The sequence below is a fragment of the Dromaius novaehollandiae genome, chromosome 2 (genome assembly GCF_036370855.1).
Source record: "Dromaius novaehollandiae isolate bDroNov1 chromosome 2, bDroNov1.hap1, whole genome shotgun sequence".
NCBI lineage: Eukaryota > Metazoa > Chordata > Aves > Casuariiformes > Dromaiidae > Dromaius > Dromaius novaehollandiae.
In genome coordinates this window covers 124565273-124590071 of record NC_088099.1, presented here as the reverse complement: position 1 = coordinate 124590071, position 24799 = coordinate 124565273, and the positions used below count along the sequence as shown (strand labels likewise).

The 24799-nt window shown below is 43.9% G+C and overlaps 1 protein-coding gene across 2 annotated transcripts in view; it reads right to left on the bottom strand.

The window, feature by feature from the left end:
• The window catches only part of PAG1 (phosphoprotein membrane anchor with glycosphingolipid microdomains 1), a 118190-nt gene extending 104435 nt beyond the window's left edge, over positions 1-13755 (bottom strand). For both annotated transcript variants that reach the window (XM_064507361.1, XM_064507363.1), the window contains exon 1: positions 13387-13755. The gene's annotated coding sequence lies outside the window, so the exon portion shown is untranslated. The remainder of the gene's footprint in view (positions 1-13386) is intronic.
• Between the last annotated feature and the right edge of the window lie 11044 nt (positions 13756-24799).

Sequence of the window (24799 nt, the reverse complement as noted above, 5' to 3'; positions counted from 1 at the left end):
GTAATTCTTGAATTCATTGCTTATGTCACATGTACAGTATAAGACAAATACAATACACAACAGAAGAATAAATTTGTTTTATTTTCCAGTTAGTTTTGGATATTACCATCACTGCTTCTTATCAATTAGCTGCAATTAAAGTATTGAAATATCAAAATACGTCTTCTCAGTTGTAGGAGTTTAGCATTTTTCAGATGAGCAAAGCAGAAAAAAATAACATCTTTTATAAAAAAAGATTAAATATAGCAGCAAATGTCATTTTATACTTGTAATCACCTTTCTGCACAGAGGGGCTTGTACACATAATCCCTCTGAAACCACAACAGCATATGAGTATGTAAATTCCAAAGTATTAAGAAATCCACATTTTCAGTCCTCATGGAAATCTTTTCAACAGCTATTGCTCCTGTACACTTTGGCCTGTCTTCCTTTGCAGCGTTTTGTTTCAGAATGAGGTTTATGTCTTAACCTTCCTAAATATTTTTAAAAAGAATCAAAGTTCCATATGAACCTCAATCGGGCTGAGCATTTCTTCTTCCCACAACACAGACTTTGTGTACCAAAACCACAGAGCAAAATCTGTTTTCCCTGGGAAAGAGTATCTGTCTCTCCCTTGGTTAAACTCGTTCTTACCCAAGTCTACATGCACTTACCAGTTCTGATCTCCAAAAAAGACATTTCTACCCATTTTGCAACTCACTGAGTTTTGATCCGCTATATCACTTATGCAGCTGTTTCTTTTTTGAGGTCTCTGATATTGGAATATGCCCAGAATTTAAACTGTATCTAAGCTCTAGTGCATGCCTTTACTTTGGGGACAACTTGCATAAAGGCTTAGATTTCATCCTGTTTTAAAATGGCAACTCTCCTCCTTCACTAAAATCAAATGACTTGTATTATTAAGACTGTTCCTCTCTCACCTCAAGAAGTTTTTTCCCCTGACATGCAAAGCCTCCTGCAATCTCCAAGGATCACATTAGAGCAAGACCACTCACACAGAGAAGACAGCACCAATGTATCTAAGATCAATGTCTTTGCGAATTTTGAAAATCATGAATAGAGAATAAATTAGTATGAAAGATGCTTCAGTCTTTATTCTGTGAACGGAGAGTCAGGGGAAAAAATAAACTGAACATCATTAGTCAAAGGATAACTACTGTTTCTGCCCTGCGACAAAGATTAAAGCTATGCCTGTAATTAATGCAAAATTAACTTGCAAAACAAAATGAGAAAGCTAAGGTCACTGATAACAGCTACATTGCTCCCACTTGCATATAAAGCAGTGCATCTTGCCCGTGCTGTTTCTAGACTGCTATTAACTTTGTCAGGACTAAGAAACAAACACAGTGGCACACCTTTGTGTTTTACAACAAAACTGCTCTTTGTAGGTTTGTGTTGATAACAGTCTCCTGCCTTGCATCTCGGATATGAGACCGCGCAAGGCCTATTAGCGAGACAGCTAAGTCACCATCTAGTTTGTTATACCACAAAAACAAACACAATGCTAGCTACAAATGCTTCAAAATCAGCTAGTGAGAAAGGGGCTTTAAAGGAAAGGAAATACTTGGAGAAAGCAATACAAGAGACTTGCACAAAAAACATTATTTGTCCAGCACCTGCAGACCCAAACACTCTGCTATGAATTTTACACGTTTCACATTTGTGGTCATAACTGAGGTGAAATAACTGCCTTTTTGTATCCATCCCATAGGAATCAGATGAAATGACAGACATTGCTTCCCTGCTGAATAACCCAATAAAAATATATGGATTTAGCCTTTGAAACACTGGAGGTGAGAAAGCTTTGCTGAACTGTAAAATCGACACAAGTCAGCAAAAATATGCTGATGTCCTTTTCTGGGTGAGAACGGAGAATCTTCTCTGAAGTTTCCGAAGTGCAAGCTGGAGAACAGGCTTTTGTAAAAAAAAAAGTCCGTCTACACAGAACATGACACAGAGCACACACCCAGCAAAGCTGCTTAATAATAAAGTTGGCCTGGCCCCTCCCATCCCATGTTTAAAGTTTGGATGTGGGATAATTTCTAGCTACTACCCCTAATACAACCAAAAGTTGTTGGATGAGCGCAGCATTGATCAACCAGGGCCAACTGCATGTAAAACTGGTCCACCAGAAGCGAGGCTCGTCTGTCAGAATATAAATTACCTGTACTCCTAAATCCTGTGTTAAGACATCAGCTGCATCCTCCTGCAAGCCCCACTTTCCGGTCTGCACCGTGCCAGCATACCCCAATTTAACGTTTGGTGCACACCAAACCGTCAGACTTGACTTAACCAGTTACTGCACTGAACACCCACCACTGCCAGCGCAAAGGCACAAAATGCCATTAAAGAGGACCGTGCAGAAGAGTAAGAAAAAGGCAAGTTTAAGTCTGCAGTGCATGCCTTCAAGTCAGAAGACACCTCTACTTTGAAAATGAAGCAACAGCTGCAGGGACAGAAAGAAGCACCACACTTCTGCCTTCCACATAAACCCTGCTCTTCAGCATACAAATGGTTTAACAGAATTAACGTTTGGGAAGAGCTTGCTCCCATCTGCATAAAACGGGGCTGATACAGACACACAGAGCAGGTACCTAAGTGTCACATAGCCTGGTAGCTAGGCGTTAAAAAGGTATAATCAGCTCTGGTCGTTTACATACAGCAATCTTCACATCTATTTTTCTGAATTCAAGGTTTCCAAGTGTCAGCTATGGATGAACTGCAGGGAGCATGACTTTTATTAAATGATGAACACTAACATTTCAGAGCTACATCTCACAAAACTGATAGCTAACTATCTACAGACAGCTTAAGTGCACAAGCTCCTGAGGTTTTTGTATTCCTCTAGGCTCTAGCGAAAGGAAGCTTTTTCTATTTAAAGCTGTTGCTTTTTCTAAGCGTCAGTGTAATTAAGTACACAAGTTAATACAGAAAATACTATTGCTCTGTGGAGCAGAGCATGCATCATGCTGTAGGGAACACAGAAACTGCAGAGTCTTAGAAATTCTCATTCCTAGGGAAGCGCAGCACTGCAAAACCTAATTTCTGCCTAGTTCAGAAAACCAAATGAAAAGCGTTCAGAAAATACTGATAAGCATATTTCCTGAATAAAATATGTTTTCTTGACTGTTGATTAAACGTTTAACGATTAGTTTTTGTTAACATTACTACCATCCAAGAACAAATGTATTAGTAATTCACACAGCGGGGAGATGCGAAGAACAGACAAAAATCAACCAGAGGTTCCCAGCGCCGGCCAAGTTCCCAGGCAGCCAAATGGGAGGTCCCAAGCCCCAGGGCTTCTCATCCCCAGGGAAAGCAGCTCCTCGGGCTGCCTCGCCCCTGCACGGGGCCATGGCCCGCCCGGACTAACGCCTCCAGACTGCCCGCAAGGATGAAAGCCACGAGCCGTCCGCCTGCAAAAGCTCTCCAGGGAGGCCTCCCGCCACGCGCCTGCCCCGGGCTGCCGAGCTCTTTCGGCACGCCGCCTGATGCTCCCCGAAACCACCGATTTTAACGTGCCGAGCAAGGACCTACTGTGCGGCTTCATTTGTCGATGAGCATGCTCCATCTGAGTGCTGAATAAACGGTAAGCAAATAAACGCTTAATTATTGGCTATCTGCCTGTTCTGCTGAGTAAATAACTTCGCTAATTTCCTCATCTAAACTGCCTCCCAGTTTGGGAGGAAACCATTCCTCTGCTCCCGGGTGAGTGTGCTTTCTCCAGTTCTTCTCTAGGACGATTTCTTCCAAACCTGCTCAGGAAGATTACAACAGAGCCACCCAGCAGCAGACACCCACCAGTTCATAGCAACGGGTCAGAAACGCGCTGTAACCCGCTCGAGCAGCCAGGCACAGCCATCACTTATTTCCCCACAATTTATCTGACTGCTAACACAGAACAATTCCTGCTGTATGTGCTTTTCAGAAATGAGATGGACTTGTTAAACAGAATTAGAGACAGAGCCACAACTGAGTAATAAGGCTTTCAGGGTTCACGCCCATAAATTAAAATGCACAATTGATACTGAAATGTAAATCAAGAGTAGGAAATTAGATCTTCTTGCTACGAAGGGAAAGAAATGAAAGATTAATTCTTTCCTTCATCTCAGTCAATAACATTGACTGCAACAACACTTTAAAAGAGTTGACAGACTGTCCACCAAGATACCCTGGAAAACTGAACTGTTATATCATACTTCTGCATAATTAAAGTGAAAAATATTTTCCAATACATTGATACATTTCATGTATTAAATTGCTGTGAATATTTTTTTCCAAACTGACTATGCCTGGCAACACTGAAAGGTTATCATAGGTATGCATCCCATTTGACAACCAAAGCCATCATAGCTTAAAAAAAAGATAAAAAAAGAAAGAAAATCACATCACAAGAACCAAACTGAATTAAAAGATAATTGTTGAAGTACAGATTCATTATAGGTGGTCTAGGGGCAACTATTTAGCTAAGGTCCATATGAATAACGTCACACGTTAGTGCTCCCTTGAGCGATGAATTACATCTATGCAGAAGAGCTCTGTGACAAGCCACATCATGGCAGTCAAGAAATGGTGGTCACAGTACCAGCTAACAAACGACACTACAGTGAAAAAACAAATCAGAAAACACTCCTTATACTTTCCACTTAACCGTGAATGTGAAGGATTTATTTTACTAATCCACGGCTGGCAGTGTCTGGGCTATTTGGAGCTGCAGAGACACAGAGAAATAACCAATTTTCAAATAGCCTCCAGTTACATAAAGGTAAGGAAGAGGAGTGCTTTTGTCACTGCTGAACTGATGATTACAACACAGCCAATATTAGGCCAAAGCTATTTTCTGAAAAGGCTAAATTAGTCTAAGGTAATAGTTCCAAATCTGTACACGTCACAAATGGCTTACTCCCGTAACTAGGACAGCCAATTAAGATGGCTAAGATAGTGACAAGACATACCTTTCCTCGGTATCCTCATTTGTAGTTTATTTTGCCTCTCTGATTGCCGTGTTAGCTCCCTAAGCGCACAGCATGAGGAGCAGGGGGAAGGCACTGCACAAGCAATCTCGCCTAACCAAATACGAGCTCATTCCGAGTGTTTAAGCACTGGGTCACAGCTCACAGTTCTAGGGGGAAAAGAAGAAAAAAAAGTCTTTTCTTACAAAATGAGGCACTAGTTTGACAGTGCTTCAATGTGTGAGACAGAATTTACATATCCAGTTTCGCCTTTATATATTTTCCTCTTCTTTTTCCTTAGGCAAGCAAATCTATAAAGCCTCTCATCTAATGTGTTGTATTAATAAATGATGAAGCTACAAACAACAGAGCCCCAACCTTTCATGATGCATGCTCAATTATTTTGCATTTAACAAGAATAAAGGAAAATGAAATTAATTTAATCTCTGTAATTGCCAAATTAAATGACACAATCTTGCCTATTATAGCAGATCAAAACAATACATTTATGTTTACCAAATCATAGTAAAAAGTGCATTTTTTCTCTGAAGAGCTTTTTGTGATGTATTGGTTTTCATCCTTGGAAAAGTACACACAAAATGCTGCAGCAGAAGGCACGTGGACCATGTTTTTGTCCAGCTAGGTTCCAGATCAGAGCTACTTTTAAGCTAAGTCTGATGGCAATGTTTCAAAAGAAAGTGAAATTATACTCTAGGAATATGCTTGATGAATATTCTTGACTAAAGTGTATGCAGAAATTTCGGTTGTCTTATGCTATGCATATCTTAGTAGTCTGAATGTTGGTAAATCCACTTCACTAGAAGGAAAAGCAGTTGTTATTTATTAAGGGCAGAAACCTTTGCAGGCAGTTAATTCACGCAGACACCTTCCTGCACAACACTCCCTCTCAAATCAGTGCCCCTCTTCCACCACTCTTCCTAACTCCTGCTCCTATTGCGCATCTCGCCTCCCCAAACCGGGACCCTAACCTGATTGATTCCCCCCTCACCGTTGCACAATCCCTGGAATAGGACTTCAGGTCACCTTCCTCCGTGTACCTCTTCCAGTCTGAAATCATCTTTCTTGGACATGGTAACCAGGACTGTAAGCAGCATCGTAGATACGGTTTCTCAGCAGCCCCGCACTACAGTGCCGGTCCTTTTGCTCATCTCTGGAAATAGCCTGCCTGAAGCAACCTAAGATTTTCCTTTGCCATTTTTCATGGCCACACCCCAGCGGTGGCTCACAGCCATGTGACAACAAGCATATCCAGGTCTTTCTCTTTTTCAGTCACTTCCAAACCATGAGCCTCTAATCCCTTTGGCTTCAGCTGCAAAATTCCCATTGATTGATAATGGATTTTCCACTGATGTAAAATCAGGCACTTTGGCTACACCAGTATGAATTAACAGAAGAGAACTCTGCTAATCCTCTATAAGCAAACTTAATCTTTTGGTTTATAGAGGAAGGAACAAAAGCTTTCTCCAACATCAGGCAGAATGTGACTATTATTTTAAAAGATTTTTATAGCCCCCCCCTTTTTTTTTGATCAAAACCAATATTTTTCAAAAGACACAAACCCAGATGACTCAACAGATGCACATTTCTGCCAGATGAAAATGGAAGAGTTCAAGCTACGAAGCCTGAAGCTGAAAGCTGGCATCAGCATATTGGGACTTACATCTACTCCATACTAACCACTGTCACCTGGAAACACCTGAAAGCAAATATTAGCACCTTACAAGACTGTTACTTAACTTGGCAAATAATTCTAAAGCAATCAAGTCATCAAAAAGATGAACTTCTTCTGTTACATTAACAATTTTTCCTTGAAAATGAGATTTGGCTAGATCGAATCAAATCCACTTTATTAGGTCCGTGGGTAGCATAATGGCTTTTTTTCCCCCAAGAAAGGAAATTCATCATTATCCTTCAGTGTCTGGTAAATAGGAGCCCAATCATGCACAGCCTTACTCAAATGAGAAACCACTGCTCATGAAGACTTGTTCCACTGCAGTAAACAGTCTAAGAAAGGACACTTCACAGCAGTAAAATTTTGAAGGATCAAGCCCAAATATCACAACTGTAATTGGTACTGCACGTCAAGTAACTCTTAATTTGACATACCATACTGCAGTGCACTGGGTGCAGGCACTTCACTGATTAGTAATTCATCATGGGCACTGCTTCTGCAACAGGATGAAAAGACGCCTTCAACACAGCAGCTAAGTGGTTCCCTCTAAAACACTGAAATGCCACCTTTCTCCATAGGACAATAAAATGTTTATCTTTTGCCACGCACTTCCTTTCTGCTGTTTAGTTGGGTGACCTTCTGATGGGAGCACTGGAGGCTGACTTACACCTTCATTAAAGCAGCGCCTCTGCCTTCCTGTGTGCCTACAAGAACAATGAGCGCGGGAGGGAAGAGGTGAGTGTTCCAAGAAGTAATGAAGAGATTTTGTTTCCGTGGGTTATCAATTATTTATGAGTAAATCCCCAGATGAACACGTCCAAAGCTGAACGGTTTTTAATACGTTTCACTTCCATACACACGGCACAATACACCAGACACTAGCTAAATTGGATGTCTGACTTTTCGTGGTGTCAAACAGTGAGCTGAACGTGAATGTTAGTAAATCACAATTATGCTTTTAAAGTACAGTATTCTGCTGGATTAAAAGCTATTTCACAAAACTCTTTTAATACTCAAGGAAATCAGTCTTTATGTTATTTCCCACTCTTTACCATCTCAGCAAAGAAAAAGCTCATACTGTAGAATTTCTGTAATTATGCTAACACGATGAATTGTTTCAATGAAATTTCTGAACATTTCTTATTAAAAACCCATCAAGTTATGGGCTTTTTCTCCAAAACGAAGAGTTTACCCTTTTCAAAACAAAGCACTTACATATTCTCCTATCTTTTAAATGAACAATACTTGTCTTAAAAGTACAATTTTTAAAAATTGTACTTTTAAAGAGAACATCCAAAGAGCCTTTTTGTGATATGGGAATTATGAACATTACATGGTGGGTTTCTTCATGAAGCAGGGAGAAGGAAATCAGATAGTTCCATTTGTTAAGTATCCTTACCACAGTAAGTTACTGATCTATTAAAAAAAATGCTGTAATTGAAAGCAGTGATATGGGAAGTCTAGGAATGAAAACTAAATCCACTCTAACACAGCAAGCTTTCACATCTGCAGAACTGTTCTTTGAATTCCTCTCTCCCAAAGCACAATTTCCAACCAACAAGATCCTGCCAAAGGCAATGACGCTGCCATAGTCGTACGCCAAGGACTGTGTCCACACCAGCTGCTAGGATGGTCCTGAAGCCACCGGTAAGGTTTAAGCACTCTACGAACCTTCAGACGACGCTCTGGGCAGAGCCAGGACGTGTCCTCCATAACAAGCCTTCCAGGCACGGTAGCGCACTGCCAGGCGATCACAGGCCCTGCGCAGGCTGCAGATGTAGATGGGAGGTAGACAGGAGGGAAGTCATTTTGTGCTCGTACGTGCTCTCTTCACGCAGCTTGCATTCAGCAACAGGGCTCTGAATTAGGCCGCTCTGGAGAAGGAAGCCTACAGGAAACGCTGTCGGTCCCCCTACCTCTCGAAGCATCTTTCACAAGCTTCCTTCCACAGGGGTGAGGTCGGGGCCAGGTGCGCCAAGCAACGCATGTTAAACCACACGGGGAACAAGGGCATTCTGCATTTTTCCACAAAGCAACAGCAGGAGACAAGTCTGCTCCTTCGCGTGCTCTCTGCCCCCTCCCGCTCCCACCGGCACTCACCTCAACGCACCCGTGACCAGCAGGGTACACTCCATTCCCATTGCATCCTGAAAAGATTAAATTTTCCCAATACAGAAAAAAAAAGCCACTTAGAAATCCATTTCAGATTTGTTTGCAATACTTTAGAGGGTTTGCTATGTACTCAGATGAAAGGAACACATAAAGTACATCTACATTTACTTCATTACAGTGGGGCTCTTCAAGTTAGATGAAAAGATTTATTCTGGCCAAGCTAGTTTATTTATCAATATCGGCTAAGTTATATTTTCAAAGACTCATCCTCATCACATTTACATGAAAGCAACACAGATATTTTTTCTTTTCTTTTCTTCTTCTTCTTTTTTTTTTTTTTTTTTAAGAGGTTTGTATCACATTCTGAGAACTGGAAAAGGTCAAGAGAAATTTTTGTGAGAATTACGAAATCAATGATCAGCAAAGGAACAATTCCTACCATTTCCAGTTATGTATGGGGGGGGCGAGGGGGGACTTTCCCACTTGGAGTAATTCTTTCTCACCCTGCAGACCCAAAGAGCCACAAACTGAAAGTGGATGATCAAATCGATCTCCATGCAGATAACCTAGGTGATGAAGACTGGCAAACTTCTTATCCAAGAACACAGAAAGTTAAAAGTGAATTGCACCAGAAGCATAAGAGTCTAAGGAAATGTTGTCTCCAAATGTTTTATCATCACTTGGACAAGAACGATTTTTTTTTTTCCATGGGTTGTGTGGAAGAAGAGGTCGTCATTACTGCTAACGAAGCATTCAGAAATAGAGTATAACCAACACACAACTCACTGACCATCCCTGGCTGTACAAGTCCTAGTTATCTCTGACAGCAACCCAAATATAACTTGGTTCTTATCTGCCTCCAATAATCAAAATTTTCTCAAGTTATGTAAATATTTCAATGGCATTTATGGACAGTATTTTTCCTTATAAGTTTATCCTTTCCCACAGAACACTTCCAGAGTGATTAACAAAGCTGATCTTTATCCTTCACACTGTCTGTTCATTCATCCTTTCTAAAATGAATACTGCTTCCATATGACCCAAGAGGGCTGTAACAAGGCACTATTTATCTGCCCTAATAATCTACCACCGTTATTTTAATTAAAACTTAGTTACCTCACATACAATGAGGTGAAGAAATAGTGCCTTTCACTCCTTGGCACCTGAGTGCACCTGGGGCCCCCTCGCAGGAGCTCCTGCCCGCCACTCGCAGCTGTGGGCCCTGCAGCGCGGCTCCCTGCCGGCAGCTTCCCCGGTGCAGCTACGTGGGAAAGAGGCCACGCTAAGCCCACTCTCCGTCCAAAAGAAGGGCAGATTTGCTCTTAAATCTGGCTCGTTTCCCTGGCCCTGTTCGCAACGCTGTCCCCAGAGTCACCTGGGAGAACTGTGGCACCGGAGCAAAAGCCAGCTTTGCCACGGAAGAAAAGCAGCGTGAAACCACACAGTGATTTGCAGCTTCTGGCCTTGAGTAAATCAGTTGAGATCTGTGGGTCCCTGTGTACACTGGCTCATCAGCAGCATATGCAATGCGGCACTGCCGGCGCAGCACACAGGGTTTTAAGGAGATGAGCGACCCGAGGAGAAGGTAAGCAGGACACGGTGCTCCTGAGAGACCTCGAGAGTGGCCCTGGTACTGCACAGCAAATCTGGGCCTGAGACAGGCAGGGACGGAGCGTGGGGGACAGCAACTAAAGATATCTCAACTCCCTTGGGTAAATTTGCACCTGAATCTTCACGCCTCAGCTCCCTCATCTTTGCATAGCAGGATTTTCTGTTTTTGTGAGGCTGCGTGAACACACAGTGGTTTCAAAGTCTCAGATCTATTACTATCAGCATTATGTGAGTGTGCATTGCTTGTCCTGCTCATGTTTTAGTCAGCGTAAGCGATACGTGATGACATGAACATTTAGATGCACGCCATTTTTCCACGTAAGGCCCCTTGCTGAACCTCTTCCTCTCCCCAGAGCAGAGGTTTGCGGGGTCATCGCACACAACAAAGGCTTGCAGTCGACAGCACTGAAGGGAGCTCGTGCATCCCCGGGAGCGCGAGGACGGGCAGCGAGCGGCTGCCATGGGCTGCTGGCAAGGCGCATCCTCACCACTGCCCAGCGCGAGGCCCCCACCAGCATGTGCCATTCGCTCGGTGATTCCTCAGGCTTACAAGGGGGCTGTCCCGGCCCCGGTTTGGTAGCCCAGAGGTGGGGGTGAGTCTCCATAGACTCAGCACCATCACCCCCACTGAGGCTCACTCGGGGCCACCACGCGGGCCACCAGTCCCCGACACGTGTTCATGCCTGCCGAGGCTCAGAAGGGTGCTCCGAATCTGGGCTACCGCCGCCTGAGCAAAGCCCATGCGGGTTTTGATATTTGCTGCATCCTCTACACCTCAAAGCGCAGACATCACTGCAAAAGCCTGGATAATGTTATTTGAATGATTTATTGTTTCAATTAAGTGTTAAACAACATCTTCAAGCCTACTTGTTCTATTAGTCTTACCATTCTCATGTTGCATGTTGCAGTTACAAATGATACAGCATTGGAAGTGCAACTACTTTGGAAAAGCCCCTCCATTTTCTATCCCCTTCCTGCAAGGGGATAGAAAACCTGGGTCCTGTTGCAGCCACTAAAAGTCTCCAGCACTTTACCAATAGCATCAATGAACTGATAAACAGATTTAACTCTTACGTGTCAATGAAGTCAGCGCTGCCCCAGGAAAGAGGGTTCATTAACTAAATACCACTGCACAGCCAGCCAGGAAAACTCAGCTGCATTTCTCGCGGATTCCTCAGAAGAGTGCCTCTTTTAAAGTACAAATTAGCTCTAGATTATTGAGCATTTCTTATTTGAAATCCAGTTGTCACTCTGTAATCAATATAACTTTAACAGCAGGATAAATTTGGAGCTGAAGTTGTCTGGCGGCAGCGATCTAAAACAATGTTCACATTCAGATGTCTGTCTATGAGGTTTATGAGGAGGACTGTGCCTTAAAATGCAGTGGATTTTCTGGGTTTTTTTCCCTCCTCATTAAGTGACGTTTCATAAAAGGAACTGAACAAAAGACACTTGAGATGGTTGAGTGTCGTATCCCACAACCTTTACTCATATGAGCAATATGAATGTTGAATATCGATTATATGTTAATACAGTCTTGTGTTGAAATACTAGTGAAAGATAGAATTACGCTGTACTCCAGGCCTGCAAGATGCTATTCATATTGTGCTTGGTAATTTTTTCAATGGGAGCAAAAGACACTCAGCCCTTATGGGGGATGCTCCACAGGCAGCAGTATTTTGCCCTTGTAAAAGGAACTAACAACTAAATAACCACTTTTCTAGTAAGAGGAGGCAGTTCTGCTATCATGAAGCTGTACGTTTCACATAGGGGTATACTTTTCTGGACAGATTTTTTTAAAATGTAAAATAAAACAAAGCTAGGATTTGTATTTTCTGCTTCTGCATTGTCTAAGAGAAACAAATACAATAACAAAGTATTGCCATTTACGTACTGGGAATCTTGAGCTCTGTTCGTTTCTGCAAATTTGCTTAACAGGGACTGCTCAAATCATAATTTAACTGCAACAGAGACAGACTTCAACAGGACTAAGGAGGATTAGCTTCTGGTTTCACACAGAACACCCTTATTTTGTTTGAAGTTTAATTTAATAAAATGAGATACTCTGGATAAAAGTTAATGAAGCAAGGCTGCTGCGAAGGGGAAAAATCTTTTCTGCCAAAATTTTATCTTTGCTCTCTCTCTATTTTGCATTTGCTGCTTAATGGCTGGGTATTATTTCTAAGCCCATTCCTTTTACAAATGTAATCAACTCAAGTATTCAGCACCACAGATGATATATTACTCTGCTTAAAAACAAATCTCTGAGGGACACATTAGAAAGAAAGGTTAAAGAGCTCTATCATTCAAAGCATTATAGTTCAGACACCTATAAATCACTATGTTTGTTTATTTAGATAATTGGGTCCATTAGTCTACGTAACATTCAAGCTACAGAACTTTTTGCTAGGACTGTTTGACAGCTTTTTTTTTTTTTTTTTTTTTTTTTTAATCTTAGGAGCGCTTAGGGAAAGAAACGCTCCGAGGAGCACACAGCAAATGATCTGCTGGGTCTAATTCGTGCTTGCAGCTCTCTTCGCAACGCTTTGGAAAACAGACCCTACTCTGCCCTGACCTCCCCCTCTTAAAGAGTTTCCCAGACTAAGAGCAGATGCCACAGCGAAACAAACTGGAGTCTGTCACAACGTAATAGGATTTGAATTAAAATATAGTCAGAGGTTTGACTCGGAGCGGCAGCAGCCTGCAAGCCACGGCGCGGGGACTCCGCGGCCGCGGGCAGCGCTCGGGCGGGCGCACCGCGGCTTAAGCCCGGGGCCCGGTCCCCCCCGCCGCGCTCCGCACCTGCGACGCAGACCTCGGAAACCGCCGACGGCCGCGGGGCTGCGCGCGGCCCCCCCCCCCGCGGGTGCGCGCCCAGCCGCGCCGCGGCCCCGCAGCGCTCCGCACCCGGCGGCGGGGGCGCGCACACACACCACACCACACCACACCACAAACACACACCACCACACACACCGCGCCGCGCCGCGCCGCCAACTTCGCGCGCCGCCCCCAACTCACCGCGAAGCCCTCCGCGCAGAGGCGCCGTGCGGGGATGCTGACGCCGCCGGGCTGCGCGCCCTCCCGCGGAGCGCTGCCCGCAGGGGCCGGCAGCGGCGCGGCAGGCAGGCAGGGAAGCAGGCAGGAGGAGGAGCAGCAGCGGCGGCAAGTTGCGGCGCGCCCCCCCGCCGCTCCCGGCCCCCCTCCCCCGCCGGCGGGCGGCTCAGGGGGAGGAGGCGCGGCGCGGAGCGCGGCCCGCGGAGCGCGGCGCGGGCGGCAGCGCAGCGCCCTGCGCGGCAGTGCGCATGTTCGCACCGCGCCGGGCCGAGCGCTGCGGCGCCGCGGGGGCCGCTGCGGCGCGGGCAGGGCCGGGCGAGGGGCGGGAGCAGCCGCGGAGCCCCGCGCAGCGCCGCGCAGCGCCTTTGTGGCGGGCTGCGCCCCCGGCGCGGCCGGCCCTGAGCAGGTGCAGGGGGGCGGGGGGCGCCCACAGCCGCGCCGCCGCTCCGCGCAGCCCCCCCCCGCTCGCTCCCGACGGCTCCGGGGATGTTTCACCGGGCCGGGCGCGCTCGAGCTGCCGGTAGCTCCCGGGCGACCTGCCGGGGCCCAGGGGCGGCTCGCTGCGGTCCCCGCGGCGGCTCCTGCCTGGTGCCTGCACATGGGCTGCGCTCGCGGGCCGGGCTGGGTTAGCTGCAGTGTGCTTCGGCAGCCAGCCTGGAAGATGAGGAAAGAAGCATCCAGCCTTCCTATCTTTTCATCTATTTTTTTCCCCCTTCTTAAGTGAGCATGACTAGTAAGGACAGATATTATGACAAAAGGGACTCCAGGATAGTTATTGGCGGCTTTTTAATGTTGTAACAAGGGCTTTAAGTGGAAGAAAACCGTATTTCACAGCATGTAGTATTTCAGTGAAAAGTACCGCAAGAGCAGAGGCAGGAAAGGCTGCAAAGGCAAAACGCCTAACTTAGGTCTCTGGGGATTTTTTTAGGGAAATTGCACAATTACTATAAGTTCCCACGCCCCTCCAAGGACTGACCTAACACCCAGTGAGTTTCTTATTGACTTTCCTGAGTACAAATTCAAGCCCCATGTTCGCTTTTACAGTGATGTATGTCACATATGTGGCTGAGCCTGAATCTGAATTTGATGCTTACAGAGCGAGGACTTACCTATGCAGGAAAGTGGCTTCTCTTGTTTTCTTTTTTTTTTTTTTTAACCTGATACAGCACTCCCGTCATCATTTTGATCCCTCCCTAATCTTTGGCAAGATTATAGCTCAGTTTCTTGTCTCCATGCACGTCCATCCAACGCATGCTCAGAGCTGATCCTTTCTTCCCATCATCTTTCAGCATTTCCAGCAGTTGGGATCTTTTGCTGATTTGTTTGTTTGTTTTTCTGAGCCTTCTTTGCTCTCTAGGCAACATGGTCCATGTCTAATCTCGCAGCATCTAGCCCATCTCTGTTGTCAACAGAGCCTGCTGCAAAGAAATGCATATTATTCTATTATGTAGACTGTCAGCTCATATAATATCCAGCTGATTATTGTCATTCTGTCAACCTGGGGTAGTGTTTCTTCTCTGTTCCTTGCCAGCCACTATACTGCCCAGCTCATTGTAGCTGGCCTAATGATGGGGTTTAGACTTTGTTCTCTAGTTTCCTTCGCCTGTCCTCTTGCACAGAATTCCCATCAAGTCCTTCCATTAGTAACAAGCACTCTTTGTGAAGCATTAACATCTGCATCCACATCCCACATGGTGACTCTGCAATGAACCCAAGTATCTGAATGACTTTAACTCTTTCCCATCCAAATGTGTTGGTTTCGCGCTGTCCTAGGCAATGAAGATTTACGCATAGCTAGTCTTTAATCAGCTACTTCATTAAACATTTTTGTTCTAATTCAGTCTTCTGTCATGCCAGGCCAATGGGTCATTCTCAAACTCTGTTCAAGGATCGTGGAGGTCCCATGAAGCCCTGGTTGGACATCATAGCCTTTTTGTGCATTTGTAGTATTTTCAGTGTGAAGTATGATAATAGTGATGCCTTGTGATTAGTAGGCAATTTTGGAGGCTAACAGTGAAGCATAGGTCCCGAATGCTTGGGAACCAATGCTTGAATATTTATGTCACTTCCGCTGTATCTTTTGGCACAGTGTGATGTCCTCAGCGAAAAGCAACTTTGCTCAAGCCTTCGTAAGGGATGCATAAGACATGCCAGTATACTGAAACCGGTAGAAACTTTACACTTCTGTAAGCCACTGTGGGCATCTCCAGTCTTCCAGCTACTTAGTTTATTTGGATTGAATTAGTTTAAAACCCTTCCAGCAACATACGCTAAATCAAAACTAAATACTCGCTGTTGAACCCTACGTTAGGAATAAAAAGGGTATTACCATATCAGTTTATATTCTCATCTTAACCTATGCTCATGTTCAGATGTAAACTAAGCCTAAGACATTTCCAAAGGCAAAGGGCAGCTCTTTTGCATGTTCCTTCCCTTCTCTCCTTCCTCCCAGCTCTCCTTTGCCCTCCAGCTCCTGTTTGGTTGAATTTATCTTCCTCTGTATTCAGGAATAAAACAATTACATTTCTCTTTTAAACAACAATCAAGGAAAGTGGTTTGCTCATTAAATAGTGTTTGTTTGCAGCACACAGGAAAATAGCAGGAAGGAAAGGAGAGGTGCAGAGGACGATGGAAAGGAGGCAGTTTTCCCAAAGGGGAAAAGTCAGCCGTGGAGTCTCAGCAGGTGTGTGGCGGGGCTGCGACTGTGTCTGTGCATGTAACGCAAAGGCAATGGTAGCTGGCAGATAGGAAGGGAAGAGGAACTGCATGGCCAAGAGGAAAAGATAAAGTCCTTCAAAAAGGCTAGCAGAAATTAGGCACTTTTAGACGTGATTAATTCTGCACTCCACAAGAGTGAAACTATTCCCTCTTGTCATTCCTGTGACAAGCGTTCCCAAAGGCCCCTGTCGCTGTAAGAGCTCCATTATCCGAGGCGCTGCACTGATGCAGGAGTGACGTGGTCCCTGCCACAAGGGCCTTACAGTTTAGCATGAGCCAAAATGCAGCCAAAAAAACAGTAAAAAATAGCGTAAGGAAACAGAAAAGGAAGAATATATGAAACAATAGCAAGCCTATATTACAGCTGATATTACACAACTTTACAGTTATATTCATAGGTGTATAATACACAAATAATACACATATGTAGCAGTGACCCACCCTCCATCTCAGTCACTTCCGTTGATTTTTTTTCCATTCACGAACCAGGGAAACTCAAGTACCTGGTTTAACCTTTAGCCCCAAAGGCTGGTGTTAGCAGAGCTTGGCAGCAGGCTAGCACAATAATAGCTGCAGCAGAGGCGTAGCAGCTGATGGAGGTCGCCACCCTTGACATGTCGCATTTTTAGAGAGTAGCAGCAGGATGCAGTCATACAAGTCCTACCTCCTCCGCTTACACGAGCTGAAATAGCCTGGCTCCGTCACTTGCTGAGCACCGCCGCTCTCCCGCATGGTACCAGTACCACTGCTTGTAGGCGAGCTGGATAACAACCTTAGTTTCCAGCTCAATCAGTTCCCAGGCCAGCTCAGGGTGGACTTTTTTGGTGGGTCCCAGCAGGCACTGAGCAGTGGGGCAGGAAGAGGGGCAGCGCAAGGAGCACCCGCTCTTGTATCCGGGACTGAATCTGGTACTGTTCGCTAACCACGCAGAAACATAACCCAGGAGAAAAAAGGTGCCAGGTTTTCTGCTGGGTCAGTGAGTTGAATCAGCTCCCAAGTAAATCAAATCAGCTCCAGAGCCAGCACTAGAGAGAACTAGAGAGAAGGTAGGACGCAGTGCTGGGAGGAGGCCTGGGTTTGCAAAGAAAGAAAGGGAGAAGGAACAAGACTTCCCCCTTATGGCAAGAGTAAGCCATGAAATGTGCTTAGCTGCTCATAGATGCAGCATTAGGGGTCAATTTGCAAATGTTAACCCAAGCACACGGAAGCTCTGCAGGAGCAAGCTGCTCTGTAGTTTGCTGCAATCCCTAAATTAATATAATTAATATTCCTATCTTATGTGAGATTATCATGGTCTTAATTCCACATCTCTTATTCATGTGGAAATGTTCATTAAAGAAGTTTTAGTAAGTAAACAGAGAAAACTGAGTTCTCAGCCTTCAGAGTTCTGCTGTTTGTTTCCATAACTGAAATATCTTCTGAAGATACGTTGAGATATATCCCCTAATTATTATACATGTATAGTATAAGCAAATCTATCGTAAAGAGGATGCAACTTTAAACTACACAAGTGTGAATTTCCTGTGGGTAGCTATCACAGAGGAAGTAGTGTGATTTTAAAGCAGTCCTTGCATTGTCCCTTATCACTTGATATAATGTGATATAATGTCTTAAGACAGGGGAGAGGTTCCTCCTTGCTCAAGTCCACTCTCCGCCATCTACGTTAGAGCTGCTTCCAGCCCATGGCTATATTTGCTTCTAGGAAAAATGTCTTGAATAGGCTGATGTATATTTCTTTCTTCACCCCAGTCTGCCGCACTCCTAGCCTCTTATCCACCCTTTCCACCTAATGTGGACTTTGTAATTACTAAACAGAGCATATTACGAAATTGCCCTGACCTGTCCACAAAGATGACAATTACCCCTCTATATGTATATTGCTGGCCTTGTTTTCGAAAGGTCTGAGCAGCCCCAGTTCCTTTAGGATTCAAGGAACCTGAGGATATCATCACCTCCGGAAAACAAGCCATTACGGATATGAAGGAGATTATGGGGGGGGGGTGGGGGGGTGGTAGGAAAGCATTGCTTCTGCTTAAGGAGTACATCACTTAGAAAATGCCACTGGCCAGGGGACAGATTAAATAATCGAAGAGAACTTTCTTACAACCCCCCAAATTCTATGAAAGCCTGGATGACTGCGTGCTGCAGCTCTGAAATCGATGACAAATAGCATTAAGCTTGAGGTGCATAAAATAGCTCTGTCAAAGAAATGGCTCCTAGCGTGACCAATTTACCTGAAACAATCACTGTTAGCTCTGTGCCCTGGTTAATGCTGAGTCTTTGCAGGTAAGTGAGCAATTTTCTAGACAAAATCACTAGGCCTAGGTTTTCTCCAAAGGAGAGAAATTTATTAAACCGATAAAGTAATTCCTTGTTGATGCTAGCATCGGGGAAGCCCGTTTCCTGAAAGTTTTTGCTTTTCTTCAGTGGCTACACAAGGGAAAGAACAAAGTAGCTGCCAAGCGGAGCCGGGACCCAAGATCAGACTTAGCAAATTAGCAGAGTCTTCCCCGTTTGCGGGGTGAGCTCCGAAAGCCCGACCGTGACATCTCACTCACTTGGCCAGGCTCTAAGTGCCTCAGTGCCTTGACTCTGCTGTAATTACTCTGCAGCAGCACAGCTACAAGGGATCAGAGCGAGGGCTACAGCATGTATGCTCAGCACATTTCCACAAAAACAGATTCCCACCCAGGAATCCTATTGTCAAGAGACGTGAGATTTTTAGGCTCATCAATTTTGGTGACGCAATCCTGCGGTTTATTTTTAGATAGAGTGAGCAGGTGTACATGGCAGTATTTTAGCTGACAGTGCTTCAGTATTGCTATTCAGGAGCAATTGATTGTCCCTTATACCTTGATTCATTACTAGCAAAGGCTGTTATTTTTACTGCTTTACTTATTTTTAGCTTTGGGAGTGGCCTGAATGGGACAAGGGGAAACACTTGCACCCTTAAACGGACTTTGTATTTCAGACTGGTAGTATGTTGATAGAGACCTGGAGAAGTTGCACTGATGATTCATCTACAACAATGATTTTAGATGATGGCTGGGAAAGAGGAAGAAAATACTAAATTAAAACTTATGGCTATAACTGGTTGAGAAAATATTTAGTTTAGAAAATCATGTCAAAATCAGTTTTTTTCCGAAGTGTGAGAAATCTGCATCTGAATTATTCAATCAGAAAATCAGTTGCTAGTAAAAATAATGACAGTCTACATTCAGAGTTATAAACTATTTTTAATACTTTTTATTTTTTGATGTTTTGCTTTGCATAATTAGCTTAAATAAAATCTAAGACTGCTGTGATACAATTCTCCATCAATAATTTTTAAACTGCCATTCAAGAACATGTGGGAACATAGTGTACATTTTCTAGGAGAAACAGTACAGCAACTGAGTTTGACCAAAACCTATTTGAATCTAATTACTAGGGTGGCAGACTGATGCCTAATGACAGTTACAAGCATCATGCTTGAATCCACAAATTACTTCGTCTATCTGACTTCCCACTCTTGTATCAAAAATGTGATAACTACATAATTTCAGTTTGCTGCGGCAAAGTTCAAGACATATTCCTGGCTTTGGTGAATTAAAGGACCAGCTTCCAACTGTTAAATACAAACAGAGATGCTACTGCATCATGTGTAAAGAAGCTGCAATAATCATTAAAAAGGCATTTAAAAAAAAGCCCCAGAAACCCAAACCGCTACTATAGAGGAGCCCATTACAAATGTTTAGCCAGAACACAGAGCGAGCATTTGGAAGCGAATCAAAATCTGCCTGAGGAACTGAGTAAAAAAGATTTTCTGAATTCACTAATGCACATTTCAATTAATAGCCCACCTGCCATGTGTAATGAACCTGAACATATTGTGGCCATTAATGCTCCAAAATAGCTTTTTGACAAAAAAGAAAGAAAAACTATTGAAAAGAAAATCAGCAGTGTTGCCATTCTGTGACACGCTGAGGGAAAGGGTTGATTCTTGTGAAGGCTAGAAAAATTTCTTTGCCTTCAGGCGAGGAGTGATGAATTATTACTCACAAAGACACCAGAAGACTACGGCGGGCAGGAAGAACCTTGTCTGGGAAGTTAACGTCGTAGTCCGGCGCTACCGCCGCGGCGGTGCAGGAGGCGGATTACATTTCCCAAGGTGAAAATGACTCCGTGCTCAGAGCAGAAGCTGCTGAGGGAGGCCTTTGCGTGCCATCTGCAGCCCGAACGGGCCGCAGCCGTGCCCGTCGCCTCGTCGCGCTCGCTCTCCAGGTCTGGGCAAGCGGGAAGGAAGGCTCAGATGCCGGCGAGGTGGCAGAAATCCCGGGCAAATGCCCGGTCTGAACGATGGACGCGTCTCCTCATGGACTCTTTTCACGAACGCCAGCATTTTGGAAGAAGTTGGAGGGATTACAGCCTAAAGCGTTGACCTTTCTGACCTCCCTTTGAGCACTTTGACCTGAAAATACATTTTAAACTTCAAGAATGACTTCTATGGCTATGTGTATCTCCCCTCTCTGTTGGTATCTTACAAATAAGAAAAAAGGATTTTGCAAATAACCTTGAAGTTCATTTTTAATAGAGCCATCATAATTAAGCTGCAGAAATTAATTTTGAGCTAAATGCATAGTTCAGGTGCCCCAAGACAGGGATGTATTTAAAATGAGAAGCATACAAAATCCACTACACAGAGAAAAATTGCAGGCTGAATAAAACTAAAACAAGTCATTATTTGAAATGCAAAAACTTAATACATGTGTTTTAAAATAAGTTAGACGAAAGACTCTCTACTTTCTTTGACCACCTTTTTCAAATCTTGTGGAAGGAAACGTGCCCCAGGCAAACTCACAGAATATTTCCTTTTTTATAAAAAGGCCTTTCTGTTTCAAAGGATATCTGTTCAGTCATATAGCCAAATCTATTTCAAATTCAGGGAGAGTAAAGCTTCTGATTTAATACAGTGTTAATGATGTTAGGAAAGACATTTAATCCTCAATTTTCTCAAGTCCATTTAAACTGCTGGCAGATACTACCTTATATTACTATGCAACACTAACTCATAAAAGTGTCTGTTACTGTTTTTTGCTGACCAGCAAGTATAGAAGAAAATAAGCAGGATTGATTTTTTGCTTGGAAGCATTAACTCACTTCCAAGGGGGAGGTTAGAGCGGTCAGTTGTCCCAAGTTGGCTGGAACCAGCCTGGAATACAGGATATTTCTTGATATCTTTGGGACCCTGTTATGTTCCAGATTTTACAAGCTTTAGGCTGCAGAGTCTGCTCCCGCTTTGCTCCCTCGCCCTCCCCACTGTGAGTTATCCACGGTGGTCCCCCTCGGTGGGTGTTTGAGCACTGCTAAAAGCTTTCCCCCACTTCCAAATGACATGGGAGGGTAATAGAGGAAAAATTCTCCATGTTCATGAAATCCGGTGGTCTGGGTGGCGCCTGCCTAGCCTCGCCCAAGGCTGGGAGCCAGCACCAGCAACGGGGACATGAGCAATGGGGACACCTGTCTGCTCAGCAGTGGCTGGAGAGCCCACTGGAGCAGTGGAGAAATACTCATGGCCTTACCAGCTCCCTCATCCAGCGCTGCACCGGCACAATCACTTTTTGACCTACCGTTACTTATAAAAATACAGAGTACTTTAAATACTGTTCTCAGTTCCTTGAATTGGTGACTGGATCTGAATAAGCTGATGGAGAAATCACATGCAATTCACCACAGATCCTTCACGCTACAGTGCAGTGGTTAATTTGCTGACTTGTGTCCTTTTTTCCTTCCTCAGTTCCTTTGCCTGCGCTTGCCCGCTGGCTATGCTGTGTAACCGTGCCACAGAGATATCGGTGTAATTACTGGACAAGAGAAATCAATGTGGATTTTGAACTGCCGGGGTGTTGTGTACATGCCCTCCTTTCTAGGGCAGCCTTCCTGCAGCCGGCGCAGAAAAGCAGAAACATGTTCTCTAATGACCTCAGGAGGGTCTCAAAAGGACTAAAGCAGCACAACAGATCATTTCGCCATTATAGTGCTAGTGACATGGTGGTTACAGTGGCTGCCAGAACTTCTGCTATAAAATAATGTATTTCGGGAGTTCATAATGTAGCTACAGAAAATGTTGCTTCAATTTTCATTAAGGCCGAGGCTGGAAATTCAAAAGCAAATCCTTAAAGAGCTTAAGATAATAATCTGGTTGGTTTTAGTTTATGAGAAGTCTTCCTTGTGTTCAAAATAAAGATTAAGGATTTGCTCCATATAAGCTCACGCTTTTCTGTCTACAGACATCTGAGTTGGGTATTCTTTCGTCTTTGTTTTAGGCTGGAAATGTGCTGTGTCCAAGCCTTCGTGTATCCCACCGCATTTGCTAGCCTTAGTTCACCACACACACAGCTTCAGGAGTACTGATGCTAACACTAGTGGAAGGTGCAGAATAGATTTGTCTTAGGTTTTCCCTACCTTATTCTGAGTCTGATAAATATTCCAACATTGCTTTCACTGAGAAACTGTGTTAGCAGTGAGTAAGGATTATGAAGATACCTGGTGTTATTTTAACCTCAAGAATGAGTATATTCAGCTGAAATAGATTTGGTTGTATTCTGCATAGATTCTGTAGCTGGCATAATTCTACATAAACATAAGCCTGCTTTTAATGAAGCTACCATTTTGCAAGCAAAAAACCCCAAACAACCTCTTCCAATAACTTTCTTAGAAAAAGGAGAAGAACAAAGACATTAAAGACTATAAGATCTCTGGGGACACAGCCCGCCCTTTGAAGCACATTCCTGGAGGGAATTTTAGTAGGAGCCTTCAATGTCAGCTTGCTATTTGTGTGTTCTTGTTACAAAAATGACAACTGTTTTTCCAATATTAAGATTCCAAATTCAATTTTGTGGCTTACCTTTGTATTATTTTCTGTGTCAGGAAGACGCTATATTCTAGTAAAACATTATGACTTTATGGTGCTCATATGCCAGAAGGATTTGAAGTGACTTTCACCAAGCCACCTGAAAAGTAGGTCAGTGGCTATACATTTTAAAGAGAACTGCAGTGCTGCAACAAAAACTGAGTTAATCGTGATGTATATACTGAAAATACCCCCAACTTCACTGCAGGGCACACTCTGAACATAAATATATCTTCACTAATCTTTCCTCAACCGATTATTGCTAAAGGGAAAGCCTCATGACATTTTCTGTTTCATTAAATACCATGGGGCAAAATCTGTTGAGTTTGTCTGCTCAAATGGAGACATCTAAATCCAGATTTAGCCTGTAAACTCCCACTGCAGGTAATACAGAATTCTATGGCTAAACATTTTAATTCAGTTGCCTGAGAATTCAGGTTGTAGCAATTTCACATAAGGAGATTTTATAGTAAATTATTATTGAATCAGGATGGGAGAGGAAGATTTCATGGAAATAGAAGAACATGTAACACAGCTCCATTTAAATTAATTTATATCTGGAATTCCTCTTCACAAAGTAAACCTGCAATTACCTATATTCAGATAAAAGATAAACTTCTCAAGAAAATGGTTCAGCTGTTTGAAAGTGTGTAAGTTTAGGTCTACGCAACTGCAATACACAAAGACACCATAAAAACCCTGCAGGAAAGCCCTGGCGTATTCGTACTTACTGAGCTTCCCTGAAACATTTCTTCCCCAGTGTATTTCATTTCAGCCTTGGTTTGTTGCTTTTAATAGCTATTTTTAAAATTCTGAAATCTGTTTTTAGCTGGCAGGCAGAAAGCGTAGGCTGCAGACAGAGAAAAGGGTACGGAAAAGGAGGAAAGATAGTAGAGCAAATCTGAAGTACATCAAAAATAATTTAAACATTACTTTTAAAAAGAATATGAGAATCCTTTCGAACAGAGCAACCAGCAGCAGACAGGCAGGGACAAACACTCGGTGATTAAACTTACAAATATTGCATGGAGTAGCTCTCACAGCAATTCCTAATGAATTATGAACCCTTGAACTAATGTGGTGAAAAAGACAAATCCTCTATCTGTCAGTAATTAAAAAAAAGTTGAAATGTCCATGTAACTATAGGCTGCCTAAAATGAGGACTGTTGGGGAGAACAGGAGTTGCGCAAAGGGTTTAGGCAGCCTTCTGGGTCACCAGCGAGCACGAGCTCCCAGTGCCGCGCCTTGGTTCAGGGGACTGATGGGAGCCTTGAAGCAGGGGAAGTAATGCGGCAGCGATGGGTCCATTACTTGAATAATACACAGGATTCGAAGGCTGCGCTTCAGAAAGGCTGGGGAAAGCTGAAGCAGCAGCCAGCACTGTTGCTGCTGGTGCATGGCAATGGCCAGATCCGGCGGTGGGGAGAGCAGTGCCAGTTGGCTGGACCTAGCCAGACTTTGTCCTGATGAGGAGGGGACCTCACTGTCAAGGAGCAGCTCCACGGTAGGTCAGGAGATGCTGCTGAAGCAGAGGTGCAAGCAGGATGACCAAGGCCCTTCTCAAAGGCTTTGGTTTTGGTCAGAGACATAAAATTATCCATTAAAAAATCTAATTAGCTTATAAATGAGGAGATTCTGGAGTGATCTGTCACAGTCTATAAATAGCAAAGTCCAGAAAACAAAGTCCTAGCAGCAATTCAGGGGATGGAAGCTGGGGCTAAAGTTCAGGCTAAAAGTAAAATTCAGATCTCGACCAGTGAAACAGCT